Source organism: Macaca fascicularis, chromosome X (genome assembly GCF_037993035.2).
Source record: "Macaca fascicularis isolate 582-1 chromosome X, T2T-MFA8v1.1".
In the NCBI taxonomy this organism is placed as follows: Eukaryota; Metazoa; Chordata; class Mammalia; order Primates; family Cercopithecidae; genus Macaca; species Macaca fascicularis.
The window spans coordinates 122,471,605-122,489,290 of NC_088395.1; the positions used below are offsets into that span (position 1 = coordinate 122,471,605).

Consider the following 17,686-nt stretch of genomic DNA (forward strand, 5'->3'; position numbering starts at 1 on the left):
TGTAGTAATATATTTGTTCCTTTAATTATGTGACTCATCTATTAGATTTTAATTTATAAAACAGTAGATTTTGTTCATCAATGTTTTACTAATCAGTATATGTCCAATGTCTTACACAGTCCCTACTATATAGAAGGACTTCAATTGATATTGTTTGATTACTGATTGAGATACATGCTTTTATGTACTAATGGGAAATTGACAAGTACATAAATAAGTAAAATGTTGAAGCTATGAGAGAAGACTGTATAGGGTAGGGTATCAAGGTCAAGAGTGGTCCCTTCTACCCTGGAGGTTAGAAATGGTTTATCGGGTGAAGTAATGCTTGAGCTGATTCTAGAAAAATTAAAAGTTAATTTCTAAATAGATGGCATAATTGATACAATTTGATAATTATGTATTTGGTTGTTCAATGTTTTTCTTCATCAGATAGGACAACTAACTAAACTGAAAGTGCCATGGAGAGAGGAATTATATCTGTTTTGTTCACTTCTTATACTCAACATTTAGCACACAGTAGGTGGTATATGAGGGGTCTTCAAAACTTTCATGGAAAATGCATATTAGGAAAAAACTACACATTGATTTCAATTTTTTTTTTGCACCAACATAAACTCATACTATCTTATTGCATCATGTCTGAACAAGATTTAGTTTGAGGCACTAAGAAGCCTAAGACATCAGTTTGAAAACAGCTCTTATCAGAGCACCACGAATTCTGTGAAAATTAAAGCAAGAACAAACATCAAATTTATAGTGAATCTTGATGAATAAATGGTGAAGTCATTGATGCTTCACAAAAAGTTTATGGAGACAATGTCTCAAGGAGATAACTTGTTTTAAAAAGGGACAAGACAACGTTGAAAATGAAGTCCATCACATAGACCATCCACTTCAATTTGTGAAGAAAAAATTCATTTTATTCCTGCCCTTGTTGAAGAACTGACAATTAACAGCAGAAAAAATGGCCAATACCATAAGCATCACAATTGATTCAGCTCACACAATTCTGACAGAAAGATTAAAATTGAGTAATCTTTCTACTTGATGGATGTCAAAACCATTGTGACTAGATCAGCTTCACATAAGAGCAAAGCTTTTAGTGAAAATTTTAAAGTGGGGTCAATATCCTGAAGCAGAATTCAAAGAATTATAACAGGAGATAAAGCATGGCTTTTGCCAGTATAATCCTGAAGACAAAACACAATCAAAGTGATAGCTACCAAAAGGTGGAAGGGATTCATTCAAAGCAAAAGTGGATCGGTCAAGAGCAAAGATTATGAAAACAGTTTTTTTGGGATGCTTAAGGCATTTTGCTTGTTGACTTTCTGCAGGGCAAAACAACAATAACATCTGCTTATTCTGAGAATATTTAAGAATGCTACATTGCACCAGAGTCAATTACACTTATGAGTTTACAACAGCTTGTGTATGAAATTCTCTAGGTCAGGATCCTAGTGATAAGAATGATCAAAAGTCACTGTGAATTGTTTGATTTAAAAATTGTGGCTCCAAATCTTGCCTCTTTCTAGACAAGCATAATCCTAGAAGGGTGAATGAGTCTACGGTAGTGTTTTGAGTGTCTAGGTCGAGTGGGGGTGAGGCAGGATTTATCCATGGACAATTACAAAAGAAAGCACATTATATCTCCTGGAGAAATTAAAACTGAAAAACAGGTAGGCCAACCAGTGTGTGCATCAATGCATAGAATGAGATAGAGAGAGGATACAAGTATTTCTTCTTTTACTCAGTAAATATTTATCACACTTGTCTAGTTGCAGAGGATACAGAGATATATAATACAGATATAGTTGCTTACTTCATGTACTTACACTTTTGTGAGAGATTGAGACAGAAACTGGGAAAATCATTAAACATTTGAAGCTTGAAAAGCATAGAGGAAAGCAGTAGGTGAGAAAGTGTAAAGCAAATACTTGAGTTAACAGCGCTATGATTACAGATAAGGCTTATAGGTCATGCTTCTTTGACTATGTCCTTGGAAGGAAAACTGGCAAGGATTACAAATGAGTTTCAACAGTAATAATCATAGTTACCATTTATTAAGATCTATATGTAGGAGGCATTTTGCTAGGTATCTCACATACATGATCTATCTGTGAGATCTACCTGTGAAAATGTATTATTTCAATTTTACAGAGAAATTAACTATGGCTCAGACTGGCTGAATAGTGGCTCTAGATCAATCAGCTGCAAATGGCAGATATGGGATTCAAACATGGATTTTTACTTCAAAATCAGATTATTTTAGAAATGATGTGATGACTCAAAAAACATGTAAATAAATAAATTCCAATGCAGGTGAAAATATACTGAACACTTTAGTCATCAAATAAATGAAAATAAAAATCACAATGAGATAACTTGCTATGGTTTGAATGTTTGTCCCCTCCAAAACTCATGTTGAAATTTAATGGCTATTTTAACAGTATTAAGAGGTTGGACCTTTAAGAGGTGATTAAGTCATGAGGGCTCCATCCTCATGAGTACAATTGGTGATGGTATAAAAGAGTGAGTCTTGCCCTCTCTCACCCTGTCTTAGTTCTTCTACTTCCATGTGAGAAACAGTGTTCCTCCCTACTGGAGGATGCAATGCTCAAGGCACCATTTTAGAAGTGGATACCAGGCTCTTATTTAAACACCAAACCTGACTATGCTTTGACATTGGACTCCTCAGCTTCTAGAACTGTAAGAAACACATTTATTTTCTTTAGACACTGTCTCAAGTATTGTGTTTTAGAAGCACAAAATGGACTAAGACATAATACTTCAGACTCATTAGAATGGCAAAAATTAAAAACCTGACCATACCAAGTATCTTTGGAGTTTTGGAGCAATTGGAGCACTCATATACTACTGGTAAATGTGTACAATGTCACAACCATTTTGTAAAAACAGTTTGGTAGTTTCTTACAAAATTAAAAATACACTTACCATATAACCTAGGAATTCTACTCTGAGTTATTTACCCAGGATAAATAAAATACATGTCCACAAAAAGATGTACATACAAATGTTGATAGCATTTTTTCCCACAATAGTGCCAAACTGGAAACCACTCACATTTTTTTCAACAGGTATGTGGTTAAACAAAATGTGGCATATCCATACAATGGAATACCCCTCAGCAATAAGAAGGAGTGAAATGTAGATACAAGCAACAACACAGATACATGAAAAGCATTGTGTTAAGCAAAAGAAGCTAACCTCAAAAAAGCACGTGCTGTGTGATTTCATTTACATGTATTAGTTCATTTTTATACTGCTGATAAAGACATACCTGAGACTGGGTAATTTATAAAGAAAAAGAGATTTAATGGACTCACAGTTACACGTGGCTGTGGATGCCTCACATTCATGGTGGAATGTGAAAGGAATGTCTTACAGGTGGCAGACAAGAGAGGATGAGAGCCAAGCAAAAGGGGAAACCCCTTATAAAACCATCAGGTCTTGTGAGACATATTCACTACCATGAAAACAGTATGGGGGAAACTGCCACCATGTGCCATGTATCTCTGACTGGGTCCCTCCCGCAACACTTGGGAATTATGGAAGCTACAATTCAAAATGAGATTTGGGTGGGAACACAACCAAACCATATCACTCAGAGAAATAAAAACATATGTCCACACAAAGATATGCATACAAATGTCAATAGCATTTTTTCCATAATAGTGACAAACTGGAAACCACTCAAATTTCCTTCAACAGGTATGTGGTTAAACAAAATGTGGTATATCCATACAATGGAATACCCCTCAGTAATAAGGAGTAAACTGTAGATACATGCAATAACACAGATGTGTGAAAAGCGTTGTGTTAAGCAAAAGAAGCTGACCTCAAAAAAGCACATGTTGTGTGATTTATTTAAATGAAGTTTTAGAATAAGAAAAACTAATTTATATTTGTAGAAATAAGATTAGTGTCTCCCTATGTGGGTGTGACTGACTCCAAGGAGCATGTGTATGGAAGATTTTTTTTTTCATGTTGGTGATAGAAATACTTTACACCTTAAGTGGGGTGGTTATTACACAAATATATACACTTGCCAAAACACACCAATCTGTATATTTAAAGTGTGTATTTTATTTTCTGTAAAGTGTATCTCAATAAGGTTAGTTAAAAAATTCTAATTTAAGATGATACTTGCAATAGGAGCACATGGAGACACGAGGACACAAGTTAGAGACACATAACTCAATCTTAGGGAGAAAGAGATGAGAGAGAGATAGAGAAATTTTTTGGAAAATGATTTCTTGACTAACATTTAATAAAACATTAGGGATTAGTCAGTTTAGTCAGTTGAGGATCTAAGGAAAGGGCATCGTGGTAGGGAAAATAGTTTATTGAAAGTTGCAGGCATGAGAGAAATATCACATTTAAGGAGATTTAGATAGCTTTAAGTAGCTTGATTTGATAGGGACAATGATGCTAGAGCAGTAGAGGCCAGGATGAGACTGTAGAGTAAGATAAAGACTAAATGGCTATATCAAGATAGACATTTTATGTCATGCAAAAATTATTGGAGTTGTTGAAGAATCAAAAATTGATCTCTTTGGAAATAATATAAGAAGTGTGAGGACTAAGGTTTAATTTATACCCTTAATATCCTTGTGCACTTAACACTAAACTTTGTTAGCCAAAGATTAAAGAGTTATACTTTTTTCCTTTTAAAACTCTATTAGTTCAAATTTTAGTATTTGATAAGGTATATTCAAATTAATAGTAAAAGATAGGGGATGATAAAAAATTAATATCTGATGAAACTCAATAATTGTAATGCAGAATTTAAGAATTAAGATTAAAGTAATTATTACAAGCACATTGATTTATGTAACATCTGCATTTATGCAAAGAAACATCTGTGTTACCCCTAAAATGTGTTTATAATTTCTTTGGATAGAAATATGAAGCCTTCTGACAGAGAAGCATCCAGTTGGCTTGAGAGAAAATAAATGACCGTGGGAGGAACATGCTCAGGATGACCCTCTCTTCTTCAGAAAGAGCACTAAGTACTGAAAAATAAAAGACCTGGCCTGCCAAAGCAAAATTCCAGTAAAAGATTTGCTTACAAGATGGGACAATTCAACCTTGTCAGTGCCTGATTTTTATTTGTTTGACCTTCAGTGAAAAAAAAGATACTTAAAAATACAAATGATTTCAACATTCTAAAAATGGTTGACAATAGTATTTTTTTTTTTTTGGATAGGATTTTAGTTCAGTAAGATAGGATAATCATAAAACAACACACAACACAGCTTTCTAACTTCATTTGTTGTACCATTTTAGCAGATTTATGAATGCAATGGGTTTTTAAAGAGAGATGTAAATTTTTGTTTGATATACCTACGTAGTTTGTTGTCTTTATTTCACTGGCCTATTTTAAGACTAAATTTAAGTACTGTAGTTTTTGCCAAAACTGACCACTCTTTCTAAAATTCTTCTTCCTTGTTCTTTGTGAAACTATCTTCTTTTATTTATCTTCTCATGTTTCTTTATCTCACCTTCAGTCTCTTTTTCAAGTGTTCTAAGAATCTACAGTTCCACTAGGTCATAAATGTGGCTTCCTATATGCTAAAGTTGCCATTAAATTTATCATCTCATGGAATTAGCTGATCCTTCCTGCCACCTAACCATGAGAAAAACCCAGAATGTTTGCAACATTTTATTTAAAAGGTGTTCAAAGATGACAATATATCAACCTCATCAGGTCTCTTATAGCCCTCATCCTGGTGAGACTTACACCTTAGATGGATCAGCCCGGCCTTGAGTTTCATCCTTGTCATTATTCACCATTATTCCAAATGCAAATAAATTTCAAGCTCTCTTCTCATTATGCTGCCTTTTTATCCCTGCATTCTACTTTTCATTGCTGACCTCACTACAATCTTTTTAAAACTGGCTCTCTGAAATTCTTATCCCCTGATGAATGAATTTTTTCCATGTTAATCCTTTTCAAGCAGTAATGCTCCTAACTCTTGGCCTTAAATCTACTGAAGAAATAGACAAGAAACTTTAAACAATAGTTGTCGCTAAGGAATAGCATATGAGGATAAAAGAGAAAAATGAAAGAAAATCTAATTTTAAAAAGCTATGGTCTAAATTGTCTTTCAAACTTAATATGTTGATATTTAATCACCAATGTGATAATATTAAGTAGGACTTAAGGAGGTGATTAAATCAAGACTGAAGCCATTATGGATAGGATTTGGGTATTCATAAAATAATTTGAGAGCGTGGGTTTGCTCCTTTCCATACTTTCCACATGTGAAGACACAGCATTTATCTTCTCCAGAGGATGCAACATGCAACAACAAAGTGCCATCTTGGAAGCAGAGACCAGGCCCTTACCAGACACTACACCTGTCAGCACCTTGATTTTGAACTTTCTAGCCATCAGAACTGTGGGAAATAAATTTCTCTCTTTTTTTTGATAACAAAGAACCCAGTCTTAGTTATTTTGTTATAGCAGCACAAATTGACAAAAACATCAAATGTTATGCACTGCTTATTGTGTGCCAGACATGTCTGCAAGTAAAATGGACTTTTTCCTTTTTTTGCAACCCAATGTGGTTTTACATTGAAGACATTCCACAATTATATGTACTTAGCCATCTAACTTTATTGAATATAAACTTTTTTTAAAACAAGGATAGTTTTGTTCTCTACGTGTTGTTTAAAACCTAGTTTTTCACTTAATAATATGAGGTGAATATTTTTTAATAACATTAAATGTTTTCTACACCAAGGGGCTACTCAAGAGGTTGAGGCAGGAGAATCACTTCCACATAGGAGATGAAGTTTACAGTGAGCTAAGAACACACACTGCACTCCAGTCAAGGTGACAGAGTGAGACTCTGTCTCAAAAAAAAAATAAAAATTCCTTGGTAAGTATCAAGAAGATAAACGATAATTAATTTATTTACTACTGTACTTTTAGACCTTAAGTTATAAATTTTCCTGTAATACACTATGCTATAACAATTAACCTTGTACATAACTCATTGTGGTTATCTCTGATTAGATAAACAGAATGGAAATTCTGATTGGGCCACATTCTTACATGAACTATTGGGTAAAATAATATGAATATTTTCAAGCCCTTTTTGTTTTCCCTGTTCTCCTTCTTCTAGGTGAAATTGATTTTTTAGAACTAACATGTTAGTTTCTCTTTGGAAAGTTAATACATATTCACAGTAGAAAATTTGGAAAAAAACAGAACAAGAGAATAAAATAAAATTAACATACAATTTTGTGCTTTGGAGGCAGAGCAAGATGTTGGAGTAGAATGCTCTACTGATTGACCACCCACAATGACACCATGTTAAAAACTATCAATACAGAAAAAACAAAAACAAAAACAAAACTTTTTTTTTTTTATTTCAGAAGATGTTTAATAATAAATTCAATTTATTTGGTCAACTTCAGGAAATTTTCAGTCATTATTCCTTCACCTATTTTACTAGCACTACATCCTTTATCTTCTTCTTTAACTTAAGAGACACAAATGTTAGGCCTCTTGCTTTTGTCCTCCTCTACTGTTCAGGCTGGATAATTTCTATTGATCAATCTAAAAACTGAAAATCAGGTGAGCATGCATAGTACTTGGTTTTAACTTTATATCACTGAAGGATGCACTGAAGAGACAGAAAACATAGTTGTGAATTAATAAGAACCACACCCCCCCCCCAACTCCCCTGGCAGCAGCAGTGTGCTGCAGAGAACATCTCTGGGCACTGGGGGAGGGAGAACACAATTGTAAGGCATTTAACTCAGTATTGTCCTGTGAGAACAGAAAGGAAAACCAGACCAAACTCAGATAATGCTTACCCATATAGGGAGCATTTAAACTAGCCCTAGCCAGAGGGGAACCATAGATCTCAGCAGTCTGAACTAGAGTTTCTGCAAACCTCACCATCAAGGATTATGGTGCTCTCTGTCTCCAAGTAAACTTGAAAGGCAGTCTAGGCCATGAGAACTGCAACTATTAGGCACAACCTAGTGCGGAATTAGGCCCAAAGACAGTGACTGGAGGGGAATGTGACATAATGGGACACCAGCAGGGGCAGCAAAAAGACTGCTGGCATCACTCTATCATCTAATCCCAGGCTGCACAGCTCACAGCTCCAAAAGAAAACCCTTCCTTCCACTTGAGGAGAGAAGAGGGAAGAGTGGGGTGGATGTTGTCTTGCATTATGGATACCAATTCAGCCACAACCAGTTAGAGTTACGAGGTCTTCTTTCCAGGCCCTAGCTACCAGATTACATTTCTAGACATACCCTGGGCCTTGAAGAAAAGGATCCAGTTTTGGCAACATTTGTCACATGCTAACTCAAGAGCTCCTGGGACCGGAATGACCATCAGTGATACCCAGGTACTACATTGAAGGCTTTGGCAGAGAATCTGTGACTTGCCGACTTCAGATGAGACTCAGCACATTACCAACTGTGGTGACTATGGGGCAAAACTTCTGCTTAAGAAAAGCAGAAAAAAAGTAAAAGGAACTATGTCTTACACCTTAGGTACCAGCACAGCCACAGGTGGGTAAAGAACCAACTGAGCTCTTGGTGGTGCCTGATATTCCAGGACTTGATTTTTGGATGGCATTTCTGTAACTTGGTCTTGGCCAAAGGGAACCCCACTTCCATGAAGGGTGAGTTCCAGGCCAGGCAGCATTTACCACAAACTGACTGAAGAGCCCTTGAGCCTTAAGGAAACATCACCAGTAGTCTGGAAGTACTCACGGCCTGGAGTGGTGGTAAGTATGGGGTGAGGCTCCTCTGCCCTTAGAGAGGGGAGGAAAGAACGGAAAGGATGGCATCTTGTGGTTTGAATGCCAGCTCAGCTGCAGTCTAACAGAATACCAGGTAGAATTCTAAGGTTTTTGACTCTCGTTGCTGACTCCCAGATGACACCCCTGGACCCACAGGGAGCCTTGGGATCTAATTGACCTGAAGAGAAGGACACAGTTCTGGTTAGCTTTTGTACTTGCTGATTGTAGAGCCCCTAGGCACTTGAGAAAACATAGGCAGTAGCCAGGGAGTAGTTACAGCAGTCCTTGGGTAGGACCCAGTGCTGTGCTGGGTTCAGGCCTAAGCCAGCAAAGTCATAGTGGTGGTGGCCACAGGGGTGCTTGTGTAACTGCATCTCCAGATTTAGGTGGCTCAGAATAGATAGAGAGGCTCTGTATGTTTGGAAGAAAGTAAGGAAAGAGAACAAGAGTCTTTGCCTGGTAATCCAAAGATTTCTCTCAGATCTTGCCCAAGACCATCAAGGCAGTGCCTCTATGAGTCTGTAAGAACCACAGCATTATTGGGCTTGGGGTGCTCCTTAAAGCAGATAGAGCTTAGATCACAACACTCATGTTCTTTCAAGTATCTGGAAAGATTTCCTAAGAAGGACTGCTACAAATAAGCTCAGATAGTTAACACTAAAATCAATACCTAATGCTTCAATTCGCAGACACCAAAGAACATCTGCTAGCATCAGCACCACGCAGAAAAACATGAACTTACAAAATGGACTGAATAAGGCACCAGGGAGCAATTTTGGAGAAACAGACATATGTGAAAGTTCAGAAGGATATTCCTCAAATAGCTATTTTGAGGAAACTGAAATGAATTCAAGAAAACACAGAGGAAGAATTCAGAATTCTATCAGATAAATTTAACAGATACTGAAACAATTAAAAATAATCAAACAAAAATTCTGCAGGTGAAAGATACAATTGACATACTGAAGAATCATATAGTTTAATTCATAACTGAATTAGAGTTAATAGCAGATTTTATTAAGCAGAAGAAAGATTTAGTGAGCTTTAAGAAAGGCTATTTGAAAATCCACAGTCAGTGGGTACAAAAAAAAAAAAAAGAGCGAAAAACCAGAAAGCATGCCTAAAGGATCTAGAAAATAGCATTAAAATGTTAAATCAGTTATTAGCCATAAAGAGGAAGTAGAGAAAGAGATAGGGGTAGAAAGTTTATTCAAAGGATAATAACAGAGAAGTTCCTGAACCTAGAGAAATTTGTCAATATCCAAGTACAAGAAGTATAGAACATCAAGCAGATTTAACCCAAAGAAGACTATCTCAAGGCACTTAGTCATCAAACTTCCAAAGGTCAAAGATAAAGAAAGGATCCAAAAAGCAGCAAGAGAAAAGAAACAAATAACATACAATGGAGCTCCAGTTCATATGGCAGTAGACTTTTCAGTGGAAACTTTACAGGCCAGGAGAGAGTGGCATGTCATATTTAAAGTACGGAAGGAAAGAAACTTTTACCCTAGAATAATATATCCAACGAAAATATCTTTCACACATAAAGGAGAAATAAAGGCTTTCCCAGACAAACAGACGCTGAGGGATTTCATCAACACGAGATCTATTCTACAAGAAATGCTAAAAGGAGTACTTCAATAAGAAAGAAAAGGACGTTAATGAGCAGTAAGAAATCATCTCAAGGTACGAAACTCACTGATAATAGTAAGTAAAAAGAAAAACGTAGAATATAATAGCACTGTAACTGTGGTGTGTAAACTACTCATTTTTTTAAGTAGAAAGGATACATGATAGAGGAATTGTAAATAATAACTACAACAACTTTTATTTATTTTTAAAATTATACTTTAAGTTATAGGGTACATGTACACAATGTGCGGGTTTGTTATATATGTATACATGTGCCATGTTGGTGTGCTGCACCCATTAACTCATCATTTACATTAGGTATATCTCCTAATTCTACCACCTCTACCCCTGGACAGGCCCCGGTGTGTGATGTTCCCCACCCTGTGTCCAAGTGTTCTCATTGTTCACTTTCCACCTATGAGTGAGACTATGCGGTGTTTGGTTTTCTGTCCTTGTGATAGTTTGCTCAGAATGATGGTTTTCAGCTTCATCCATGTCCCTACAAAGGACACGAACTCATCCTTTTTTATGGCTGCATAGTATTCCATGGTGTATATGTGCCACATTTTCTTAATCCAGCCTATCATTGATGGACATTTGGGTTGGTTCCAAGTCTTTGCTATTGTGAATAGTGCCACAATAAACATAAGTGTGCATGTGTCTTTAAAGCAGCATGATTCATAATCCTTTGGTATATACATGGTAATGGGATGGCTGGGTCAAGTGGTATTTCTAGTTCTAGATCCTTGAGAAATCACCATACTGTCTTCCACAATGGCTGAACTAGTTTACACTCCCACCAACAGTGTAAAAGTGTTCCTATTTCTCCACATCCTCTCCAGCACCTGTTGTTTCCTGACTTTTTAATGATTGCCCTTCTAACTGGTGTGAGATGGTATCTCATTGTGGTTTTGATTTGCATTTCTCTGATGGCCAGTGATAATGAGCATTTTTTCATGTGTCTGTTGGCTGCATAAATCTCTTCTTTTGAGAAGTGTTATTGTGGCACTATTCCCAATAACAAAGACTTGGAACCAACCCAAATGTCATCAATGATAGATGGGATTAAGAAAATGTGGCACATATACACCATGGAATACTATGCAGCCATAAAAAAGGATGAGTTCATGTCCTTTGTAGGGACATGGATGAAGCTGAAAACCATCATTCTGAGCAAACTATCACAAGGACAGAAAACCAAACACCACATGTTCTCACTCATAGGTGGGAATTGAACAATGAGAGCACTTGGACACAGGGTGGGGAACGTCACACACCGGGGCCTGTCGTGGGGTGGGGGGAGGGGGAAGGGATAGCATTAAGAGATATATGTAGTGTAAATGATGAGTTAATGGGTGCAACACACCTACATGGCACATGTATACATAGGTAACAAACCTGCACATTGTGCACCTGTACCCTAGAACTTAAAGTGTAATAAAAAAGAAAGTTAATGTACACAAATCAGTAGCTCTCCTATACACCAAAAATGACCAAGCAGAGAATCAAATCAAGAACTCAATTTGTTTTACAATAGCTGCAAGAAAAAAAAAAAACCCTTAGGAATATACCTAAAAAAGGAGGTGAAAAATCTCTACAAGGAATACTGCAAAACACTGCTGAAAGAAATCATAGATGACACGAACAAATGGAAACACATCCCATGCTCATGGATGGGTAGAATCAATATTGTAAAAAATCACCATACTGCCAAAATGAATCTACAAATTCAATGCAATCCCCATTAAAATACCACCTTTTCTAATTCTTCACAGAGTTAGAAAAACAATTATAAAATTCACGTAGAACCAAAAAAGAGCCTGCATATCTAAAGCAAGAAGAAGCAAAAAGAACAAATCTGGAGACATCACATTACCTGATTTCAAACTATACTATAAGGCTATAGTCACCGAAACAGCATGCTACTGGTATAAAAATAGGCACATAGACTAAGGGATCAGAATAGAGAACTCAGAAATAAACCCAAATATTTACAGCCAACTGATCTTCGACAAAGCAAACCAAAACATAAAGTGGGGAAATGACACCCTATTCAACAAATGTTGCTGGGATAATTAGCAAGCCACATGTAGCAGGATGAAACTGGATCCTCTTCCCTCACCTTATAAAAAAATCAACTCAAGATGTATCAAGGACTTTTATCCAAGACCTGAAACTATAAAAATTCTAGAAGATAACATTGGAAAAATGTTTTCTAGACATCAGCTTAGGCAAGGATTTCATGACCAAAAACCCAAAAAGCAAATGCAATAACAACAAAGATAAATAGCTGAAACTTAATTAAAGAGCTTTTGCATGTCCCAAGGAACAGTCAGCAGAGTAAAAAGAAAACCCACAGAGTAGGATAAAAATCTTCATAATCTATACATCTAACAAAGGACTAATATCCAGAATCTACAATTAACTCAAATAAATTAGTAAGAAAGAAACAAACAATCCCATCAAAAAGTGGGATAAAGACATGAATAGAAAATTCTCAAAAAAAGATGTACAAATGGCCAAAAAACATATGAAAAAGTGCCCAACATCACTAATAATCAGAGCAATGCAAATCCAAATCACAATGCAATACTACCTCACTCCTGCAAGAATGGCCACAGTGAAAAACTAAAATAAAAAAAAAAAAGATCTTGATGTGGATGTGGTGAACAGGGAACACTTTTACACTGCTGGTGGAAATGTAAACTAGTAAAACCATTATGGAAAGCAGCGTGAAGATTCCTTAAATAACTAAAAGTAGAACTACCATTTGATCCAACAATACCACTACTGGGTATCTACCCAGAGGAAAAGAAGTCACATGAAAAACATACTTGAACCCGCATATTTATAACAGCACAATTTGCAGTTGCAGACATGTGGAACTATTCCAAATGCCCATCAACCAAGGTATAAAGAGACTGTGGTATATATACACAATGGAATATTACTCAGCCACAAAAAAGAAATGAATTAATGACATTAGCAGCAACCTGGATGAGATTGAAGACCATTATTCTAAGTGAAGTAACTCAAGAATGGAAAATCACACTTTGTATGTTCTCACTCATGTGTTGGAGCTAAAGAATGAGGATGCAAAGGCATAGGAATGACACAATGGAGTTTTGGGACTCAGGGGGAAAGGGTGGGAAGTGTTGGGAGCAGGCCCCAAAACTGGCCATAAACAAAATCTCTGCAGCACTGTGACATGTTCGTGATGGCCATGACACCCACGCTGAAGGTTGTGGGTTTACCAGAATGAGGGCAAGGAAAACCTGGCCCACCCAGGGTGGCAAACTGCTTAAGGCATTCCTAAGCCACAAACAATAGCATGAGTGATCTATGCCTTAAGAACATGTTCTTGTTGCAGATAACTAGCTACAGCCCATCCCTCTCTTTAAGCCCATCCCTTTGTTTCCCATTTTAGTTAATCTATAGTCTATAGAAACAATGCTTATCACTGGCTTACTGTAAATAAATATGTGGGTAAAACTCTGTTCGTGGCTCTCAGCTCTGAAGGCTGTCAGCCCCCTGATTTCCCACTCCACACTCTATATTTCTCTGTGTGTGTGTCTTTAATTCTCCTAGCACCACTGGGTTAGAGTCTTCACGACCAAGCTGGTCTCAGCAGGTGGTGCCCATACATGGGGGGGTCGAACCCGGGTTGAAGGGACATTGAAGTGATGGTTGGAGAACATGGAACTAAGCTGCAGGACACCCGAGTACTCTGAGGCAATTCCCATGGTGAGTAAGAAGGGGAGCTTGGAAGCATCAGGGTAACAATGGGACAAGTGTGGGCTCTGGTTTGTTCCACCTTGGAACCTTTTCACATTGATGATGAGGAGGAAGGAGAGTATAATGAAGTAACAGAAGAGGTGACAGAGCAGGTTTCTTTGCCAGGGAAAGTTAAAGTGGCAAAGGAGGGAGAGGTTCATCCCCACCCTTCTACACCCCCTCATTATTTTGAAGAAAAAGAGTTGCCTCACACTCCAGATCTTTCTTTTCCAGAAGACACTGGGCAAAAAGTAGTTGTGTTAGTGACTGTTCGGGCAGCACCTCAAGTGACCACTCTCAGTTCTATTCAGGCAGGAATCCAGCAAGCTAGGCGAGAGGGTAGTAAAAAGGCTTGGCAGTTTCTTGTTAGGATACACCCCCCAGATCAACAGGGAAATATTATAGCTACATTTGAGCCTTTCCTTTGAAATTACTCAAAGAATTTAAGCAAGCTATTAATCAATATAGACCAGGTTCTCCTTTTGTAATGGGACTGTTAAAGAATGTTGCTGTTTCCAGTCAGATGACGCCAGTGGTGATGGTAGGGTTACTTCTAAGTAGATCTAATTTAATTTTAAAGGAGTGGAAGTACATACAGGAGTCATTGATTCAGATTACAATGGGGAAATTCAAATTGTTATATCTACTTATGTTCCCTGGAAAGCAAAGCCAGGAGAGAATATAGCACAAATCCTTATTGTGCCGTATGTGAAAATGGGGAAAAGTGAAACTAAACAAACAGGAGGATTTAGAAGCACAAATAAACAAGACAAAGCAGCTTATTGGGTGAATCAAATTACTGATAAATGTCCTGCCTGTGAAATAACTTTTCAGGAAAAGAAATTAAAAGGTTTGGTAGACACAGGAGCAAACATTTCAATCTTTTCTCTACAGCCCTGGCCGTCTGGATGGCAAATTCAACCAGCTCAATTTAACATGGTTGGAGTTGGTAAAGCCCCTGAAGTATATCAAAATAGTTATATTTTGCATTGTGAAGGGCCCGATGGACAACCTAGGACTATTAAACCAATTATAACTTCTGTACCTATAAATTTATGGGAGGGGAGATTTATTACAACAAAGGGGAGTGCAAGTTCTAATTCCTGAGCAATTATATAAGCCCTCAAAGTCAATATATGATGCATGAAATGGGGTATATCCCTGGTATGGGACTAGGAAAAAATTTGCAAGGTTTAAAGGAATCACTTGAAGTGGAATGACAAAGTTCCTACCAAGGTTTAGGATATCATTTTTGATGTTGGCCATTTTTTTTTTTTAAATTATGTATATATATTTTTTATCATACTTTAAGTTCTAGGATACATGTACACAACATGCAGGTTTTTTACATATGTATATATGTGCCATGTTGGTGTGCTGCACCCATTAACTCGACATTTACATTAGGTACATCTAATGCTATCCCTCCCCTGCCCCAACCACATGACAGGCCCCGGTGTGTGATGTTTCCCTTCCTGTGTCCAGTGTTCTCATTGTTCAATTTCCACCTATGAGTGAGAACATGCAGTGTTTGTATTTTGTCCTTGAGATAGTTTGCTGAGAATGATGCTTTCCAGCTTCATTCATGTCCCTACAAAGGACATGAACACATCCTTTTTTATGGCTGCATAGTATTCCTTGGTGCACATGTGCCACATTTTCTTAATCCAGTCTAACATTGATGGACATTTGGGTTGGATCTAAGTCTTTGCTATTGTGAACAGTGCCACAATAAACATAGGTGTGCATGTGTCTTTATAGCAGCATGATTTATAATCCTTTGGGTATATGCCCAGTAATGGGATAGATGGATCAAATGGTATTTCTAGTTCTAGATCCTTGAGGAATCGCCACACTGTCTTCCACAATGGTTGAACTAGTTTACAGTCCCACCAACAGTGTAAAAGTGTTCCTATTTCTCCACATCCTCTCCAGCACCTGTTGTTTCCTGATTTTTTAATGATTACCCTTCAAACTGGTGTGAGATGGTATCTCATTGTGGTTTTGATTTGCATTTCTCTGATGGCCAGTGATGATGAGCATTTTTTCATGTGTCTGTTGGCCACATAAATGTCTTCTTTTGAGAAGTGTCTCTTCATATCCTTTGCCCACTTTTTGATGGGGTTGTTTGTTTTTTTCTTGTAAATTTGTTTGAGTTCTTTGTAGATTTCGGATATTAGCCCTTTGTCAGATGAGCATATTGCAAACATTTTCTCCCATTCTGTAGGTTGCCTGTTTACTCTGATGGTAGTTTCTTTTGCAGTGCAGAAGCTCTTTAGTTTAATTAGATCCCATTTGTCAATTTTAGCTTTGTTACCATTGCTTTTGGTGTTTTGGACATGAAGTCCTTGCCCATGCCTATGTCCTGAATGGTATTGGCTAGGTCTTCTACTAGGTCTTCTATGGTTTTAGGTCTCACATTTAAGTCTTTAATCCATCTTGAATTAATTTTTGTATAAGGTGTAAGGAAGGGATCCAGTTTCACCTTTCTACATGTGGCTAGACAGTTTTCCCAGCACCATTTATTAAATAGGGAATCCTTTCCCCATTTCTGTTTTTGTCAGGTTTGTCAAAGATCAGATGGCTGTAGATGTGTGCCATTATTTCTGAAGACTCTGTTCTCTTCCATTGGCCTACATCTCTGTTTTGGTACCAGTACCATGCTATTTTGATTACTGTAGTCTTGTAGTATAGTTTGAAGTCAGGTAGCATGATGCCTCCAGCTTTGTTCTTTTGGCTTAGGATTGTATTGGCAATTTGGGGTCTTTTTTTGATTCCATATGAACTTTAAAGCAGTTTTTTCCAATTCTGTGAAGAAATTCATTGGTAGCTTGATGGGGATGGCATTGAATCTATAAATTACCTTGGGCAATATGGCCATTTTCATGATATTGATTCTTTCTATCCATAAGCATGGAATGTTCTCCATTTGCTTGTGTCCTCTTTTATTTCATTGAGCAGTGCTTTGTAGTTCTCCTTGAAGAGGTCCTTCACATAGCTTGTAAGTTGGATTTCTAGGTATTTTATCCTCTTTAAAGCAACTGTGAATGGGAGTTCACTCATGATTTGGCTGTCTTTTTGTCTGTTATTGGTGTACAAGAATGCTTGTGATTTTTGCACATTGATTTTGTATCCTGAGACATTGCTGAAACAGCTTATGAGCTTAAGGAGATTTTGGGCTGAGATGATGGGGTTTTTTAAATGTACAATCATGTCATCTGCAAACAGGGACAATTTGACTTCCTCTTTTCCTAACTGAATAAATGGCATCCCTGTCTTGTGCCGGTTTTCAAAGGGAATGCTTCCAGTTTTTGCCCATTCAGTATGATATTGGCTGTGGGTTTGTCATAAATAGCTCTTATTATTTTGAGATACATCTCATCAATATCTAATTTATTGAGAGTTTTTGGCATGAAGGGCTGTTGAATTTTGTCGAAGGCCTTTTCTGCATCTATTGAGATAATCATGTGGTTTTTGTCTTTAGTTCT

The 17,686-nt window shown here is 37.1% G+C and overlaps 1 pseudogene; it reads left to right on the top strand.

Moving 5' to 3' along the window:
• The window catches only part of LOC102139251 (aldo-keto reductase family 1 member B1-like), a 60,849-nt pseudogene that overhangs the window by 26,378 nt on the left and 16,785 nt on the right, over positions 1–17,686 (top strand).